The following is a 6000-nucleotide window of genomic DNA, read 5'->3' as shown; positions in this document are numbered from 1 at the left end:
TATTTTCTTTTGTGCACTCTGGTTTTGGTATGAGAATAAAATTTGCTCATAAAAGAAATTTTAAAATGTTTCTTCTAGTGTTTGAATGATGCTGTATATCATTGGTGTTAATTCTTCTTTAAAAGTTTGGTAGAATTCTCAAGGCCATGCGCAGTGGCTCATGCGTATAATCCTTGCACTTTGGGAGACCGAGATGGGCACATTACTTGAGGTTGGGAGTTTGAGACCAGCCTGACCAACAGGGCGAAACCCCATCTCTAATAAAAATACAAAAATTAGCTCGGTGTGGTGGCGGGTGCCTGTAGTTTCAGCTACTCTGGAGGCTGAGGCATGCAAATCCCTCAAACTCAGGAGGTGAAGGTTGCAGTGAGTTGAGATTGCCTCACTGCACTCCAGCCTGAGTGACAGAGTGAGACCTGTCCCACAGAAACATGTTTGGTAGAATTCTCTAGTGAAACCATGTGGGCCTAGAGGTGTTTTCTGTTTGTTTGTTTGTTTTGTTTTGTTTTGTTTTTTGCTACTTAATTACAAATTCAATTGATTGGACAATTATAGAAAATATCATATTATCTATTTTATCACGTCTTAGTTTTTTAAGGAATTGATAGATTGCTTCTAAGTTGTCGAATTTATGAGTGTAAGGTTATTTAGAATATTCTTATGTTTCTAATATCTATAGTGATCTAAGATCTATAGTAATACCACTGATTACTTTTTGGTAATGATGCTTTTATTCTTCTTTTTTTCTTTGTCAGTTTTGCTAGAGGTTTATCAATTTTATTAATTTTTAAGGGAACTAGATTTGTTTTTTCATTGAATCTCTGTATAGTCATCCTTTGTTATCCAGGGAAAATTTCTTTCAGAACCCCTGAAGGATAACAAAATTCACAAATGCTAAAGTCCCTTACATAAAATGCCACATTATTTGCTTATAACCTATGCATATCCTCCAGTATATTTAAGTAATCCCTAGGTTATTTACAATACCTAGTGAAATGTAAAAGCTATGTAAATGGTTGTTATATTGTATTTTTAAATTTGTATTATTTTTATTGTTTTGTATTATTTTCCCCAAATTATTTTCTTATTTAATGTTGGTCGAATTGTGTTTGATTGAATCTACCCATGTGGAACCTATGGATACTATAGTGGAGTGGAGTGTATTAATGCAGAGCCTGTAGATTCTATGGTAGATTGAATCCACCCATGCAGAACCTGTAGATAAACTGCATTGCTTTCCTGTATTCAACTGTACTGATTCCTGCTCTTATCCCTATTATTGCCTTCCTTCTGCTAGTTTAAGCTTGGTTTTGCTCTTCTTTTTTATTTTCTTGAGGTAAGGACATAGACTTTTTATTTAAGATCTTGTTTTACTTTCTAATACAAGCAATTAATGATACATTTTCCTCTCAGCCCACTTTGGCAGTGTCCTACATATTTTCATATATGTTTATTTTTATTAAATTTAATATAACTTATTCTTTTCTTTGACCCTTCATTTTTCACCCAAGGATTATTTAAAAGCATTTTGTCTCATTTTGTTTTTGGATTTTCATCTTTAATGTTTACTTCTTATTAATTTTGAGATGTTTTTATTATGATTAGAAAACAGTCTGTGTGATTTCAATTCTTTTAAGTTTGTGGGAGTTTGTTTCATGGCATTTTTTTTTAGGCAAATTATTTTCCATTGTTTTCTGGTATTGTATCATCATAGACTTCAACATTTTAAAATAACAGGGGAAAGTACAAGAAGTCAAATGAATTTATTTTGTATGATAAAGGGATTAAAAAGAAGATTTAAGAGGAAAGGATTTTTTCCCCAATAATGGTAGTAATTATTTTTTACAAATTTATTTTTTAAAACTTAATTGTAAAATACACATAACATAAAAACTAACATTTTAGCCATTTTAAGTGTACAGTTTCATGGCTTTAAGTACTTTTGCACTATTGTGGTACCATCACTATTATCACACTTTTTAGATAACAATAAATCTTAGGAAGAAAAGACTTTACTTGAACACAAACTTTCCAGTGAATTGTATTCTAAAAATTAGAAATATTGGGCCAGGCGCGGTGGCTCACGCCTGTAATCCCAGAACTTTGGGAGGCTGAGGCAGGCGGATCACAAGGTCAAGAGATCGAGACCATCCTGGCCAACATGGTGAAATCCCGTCTCTACTAAAAATACAAAAATTAGCTGGGCATGGTGGTGGGCACCTGTAGTCCCAGGTACTCGGGAGGCTGAGGCAGGAGAATCACTTGAACTGGGAAGGCGGAGATTGCAGTGAGCCAAGATCGCCCCACTGCACTCCAGCCTGGAGACAGAGCAAGACTCTGTCTCAAAAAAAAAAAAAAAAAAAAAAAAAATTAGAAATATTATCTTGCTTCATGCTGGAAGATGGTCATCAAATGCATCAGGATATTTAATGCAGTGGATGAAGCCATTATTTCATATTTCAAAAACATCACCAAAAGCTTAGATTTTTGATGGATTATTTCATTTAAAGAAAATTCTGTAATAATGTAAATTTCTTTCTTATTTTTAATTGTGTCATAGATATGATATTTTATACAATTTTTGAAACATTATAGTTATACATTTTGTCCCATTATCTTTATTTATTTTGAAAGAAAATTTTGGCACACAATCTTACTTTAAGTAGCTATTGTTAGCAGTAAAATAATCAAGGAACTTATGATAGCAGTCCTCTGTTGTCATCATACTGATTTCAATCACTCATTTATCTTTCAGTATTCTACAGAAAATTAACATCATCATTTTCTTAATTGATAATTATATCTTACTTTTAATTTTTGTTCCAACTTCTTGTGTAATTAATATTAGCACTAGACACTAATGATTCATACTTCCTACAAGCAGATAAAGAGCCATGATTTTCTACTTTTTCTCTATTTTGTTATGTCTCATTTTGTTCTTTCTGGATACTTAAAACTTTACTTGGACATAAACCCTGAAAGAAAAATTCAGATAGTTGTATGAATTATTTAAAACATTCAAACATATACACAAAAAATTAAGGATGAAGTTAATATTTCACATAGTTTGTTGAGGGTGGGCAAAGCATAAACATCTTGAGCATTTCTAACTACCAACTCATTAAAAAATTTTTACTACAGTCTTATGGACTGGATATCATCATCTCTATTAGGTGGATGCAGAAACCAAGGCTCCAAAAAACAAAGTAAATTACCAAATGGACTTTGGTTGTGAGAGGGACAGCTAGTATTTAAGCTCATGTTTATCTGATTATGTTGTCCATTCTCTTTGCAAAAAAAATACAACTCTATAAAATAAAGTGAAATAAAAATAAAATTGTGTAAAAAAAGAAATTGTTTTCAATTGTATATTTCATAGTATATGTAACAAAATTGTTAAGTTGCTCAAGGGAAGCCCACATAGCAAAACGCTTCCTAATTCTAATACCAGAAGCAAATTTCTCCTCCAAAATTGACTGCCTCGTTCTTCTCTTTGTGCCTACTCTCTCTTACACACATCTGCGTGTGTCTGCACAAACACCTTTTTATATGTAACAGCATGCTTTATTAGCATTTTATTGTAGGGAATCGGTTTTTGCTTTGTTTTGCCATATCTGTTTTTTTTCACATAAGTGAATTCATCAGTGGCAAATAGATGAAAAGACAATTTCTTGCCCCTCTCACTGTCATTACAAGTTGTCAGCAGTTTCTTGTTGTTGTTGTTGCTGTTGTTTTGTTTTAAGTGTGGACTCTTCTTCCTTCCAGAGTTAAAGGAACAGACTTTTTGTTAATGTAGTAATGAGAGGAATTACCAGACAGGGACAGTCCCACTCTGAACAGAAGCTCTTTGTAGGCCTTTTTTGTAAACAATTCTTGGGTCTCTGGGTAGACGAGACAAGAGAAGTAAAATGAAGGATATGTGGAAGATGTGAGGTCTTAAACCTAGAAACTGGCAGATCTACGGACATTAGAAAAGAGGGCAGCTGAATAATTTGAGTGGCAGAAACTTGAACTATGATTGAAAATGTAGTATTCCGAGAGACAGCAAAATCTCTTTCTTGTGTGATTATCTGTAATATAAATTTTGAATCTAGAAAATTTGTGAAAGTCATGATTACTGAGTTTGGCTTGCAAATGTGAATGGGCCACAGTGAGTGAACTTTTGTAAGATCAAGGCTTGCAATAACGTCTAAAACCCTGGGTTCTTTCCCAGTTTTCTTTACCAAGTTAGGCTCAAGACCTGGTACAACTGACATGAGGGAGAGAAAAAATTCAGTAAATCTTGAGGTGAACTTCTCACCTACCTTAGAGTGTAGAGTACTTTAATGGAATTTAATTTTCATTAAAAAATACATATCATATTTGTCATACTATTTATACTTTTTTTTGTCTTTTTTGTTTGTTTTTGTTTTTTTATTTTATTATTATTATACTTTAAGTTTTAGGGTACATGTGCACAATGTGCAGGTTAGTTACATATGTATACATGTGCCATGCTAGTGTGCTGCACCCATTAACTTGTCATTTAGCATTAGGTATATCTCCTAAAGCTATCCCTCCCCCCTTCCCCCACCCCACAACAGTCCCCAGAGTGTGATGTTCCCCTTCCTGTGTCCATGTGTTCTCATTGTTCAGTTCTCACCTATGAGTGAGAATATGTGGTGTTTGGTTTTTTGTTCTTGCAATAGTTTACTGAGAATGATGATTTCCAATTTCATCCATGTCCCTACAAAGGACATGAACTCATCATTTTTTATGGCTGCATAGTATTCCATGGTGTATATGTGCCACATTTTCTTAATCCAGTCTATCATTGATGGACATTTGGGTTGGTTCCAAGTCTTTGCTATTGTGAATAGTGCCGCAATAAACATACGTGTGCATGTGTCTTTATAGTAGCATGATATATAGTCCTTTGGGTATATACCCAGTAATGGGATGGCTGGGTCAAATGGTATTTCTACTTCTAGATCCCTGAGGAATCGCCACACTGACTTCCACAATGGTTGAACTAGTTTATAGTCCCACCAACAAAGTAAAAGTGTTCCTATTTCTCCACAACCTCTCCAGCACCTGTTGTTTCCTGACTTTTTAATGATTGCCATTCTAACTGGTGTGAGATGGTATCTCATTTTGGTTTTGATTTGCATTTCTCTGATGGCCAGTGATGGTGAGCATTTTTTCATGTGTTTTTTGGCTGCATAAATGTCTTCTTTTGAGAAGTGTCTGTTCGTGTCCTTCACCCACTTTTTGATGGGGTTGTTTTTTTTTTCTTGTAAATGTGTTTGAGTTCATTGTAGATTCTGGATATTAGCTCTTTGTCAGATGAGTAGGTTGTGAAAATTTTCTCCCATTTTGTAGGTTGCCTGTTCAACTGGATAGCCATATGTAGAAAGCTGAAACTGGATCCCTTACTTACACTTTATACAAAAATTAATTCAAGATGGATTAAAGACTTAAACGTTAGACCTAAAACCATTAAAACCCTAGAAGAAAACCTAGGCATTACCATTCAGGACATAGGCATGGACAAGGACTTCATGTCTAAAACACCAAAAGCAAAGGCAACAAAAGCCAAAATTGACAAATGGGATCTAATTAAACTAAAGAGCTTCTGCACAGCAAAAGAAACTATTTATATATTCTTATAATTAAAGAGCATAGTTACAAAATAGTATGAAACATATTGAATACTTTGCCGTACAAACATGTAGGTTGTCAAAATTAAAGAGAAACTACAATGATAAAAATTAAAATAGAGTGACTATTCAAAACAGAAATTGATAGTCAAACAATTTTAATTACTTTATAAGTAAATTTGCTTCTTTCATGGAAGCTTGATAAGGCAAAAATCCGGGTGCAGTTACTAGAAGAGTGGTCGTTAGCCCCATGAGCCAAAGAAATATGCTACAGGTTTAATATATTCTATATAGTACTATTATGTAAAAGAAAACAAGTGGTATTGCTGTACTGAAATGTGCCACCCCATTTGCTAAAATG

Source organism: Pongo abelii, chromosome 3 (assembly GCF_028885655.2).
Source record: "Pongo abelii isolate AG06213 chromosome 3, NHGRI_mPonAbe1-v2.0_pri, whole genome shotgun sequence".
Taxonomy (NCBI): Eukaryota; Metazoa; Chordata; class Mammalia; order Primates; family Hominidae; genus Pongo; species Pongo abelii.
The sequence above is the reverse complement of the archived record's forward strand: the minus strand, read 5'-3'. Positions refer to the sequence as shown.